Here is a 619-nt window from a genome sequence, read left to right on the forward strand (position 1 = left end):
AACTTCCATTAATATTCGGACACATTTCAAAATGGAATAACTTTTTAATATTGGATCAAACAACTTTTTCCTGTGGGATGCTAGGAGACTTAGTTTACTGTGCAGCAAAAAATCAAATGAATTGCTATTCGTCGGCGTCTCAAATAAAAAATTAACGCATTGTAACTTTTTTATTAGGGTCTCTAATAGAAATTTGACAACATCCCATTGGTAGATCTAAGTAAGTTATATGCACCAATGGAAAACTTACCACTAGCTTCGTGGCTCTCTTTTGTTGTAAAAGGAACACCGAGAAAAGGCTTTGTCTCTTTTAATGCATTAGTATTTTCTGCTTTCTCTAAAAATTCGTCTACTCGTTTCGCTTCTTCTATGGCTTCGGAATACCTATCTTCCACAACAGCGTTGATTGTTCCATTAACTTCCTTTGCTCTTTCTATAAATGCTTTTACAACCTCCAAAGACGACAATTTCCTCGTTCTGCGAAAAAATATTTACATTAGTCTCATTCATCAAAATTAATCTATATATATGCATGACGAAAGTTTTTGATGTAAATAAAACATAATTTCCCATTGAAATTGCCTTAAGAATAATTCATTATATTAAAGCATGTAAAATA

Source organism: Ceratina calcarata, unplaced genomic scaffold (assembly GCF_001652005.2).
Source record: "Ceratina calcarata isolate Rehan_Ccalc_2016 unplaced genomic scaffold, ASM165200v1 scaffold390.2, whole genome shotgun sequence".
NCBI classification, from domain to species: Eukaryota; Metazoa; Arthropoda; class Insecta; order Hymenoptera; family Apidae; genus Ceratina; species Ceratina calcarata.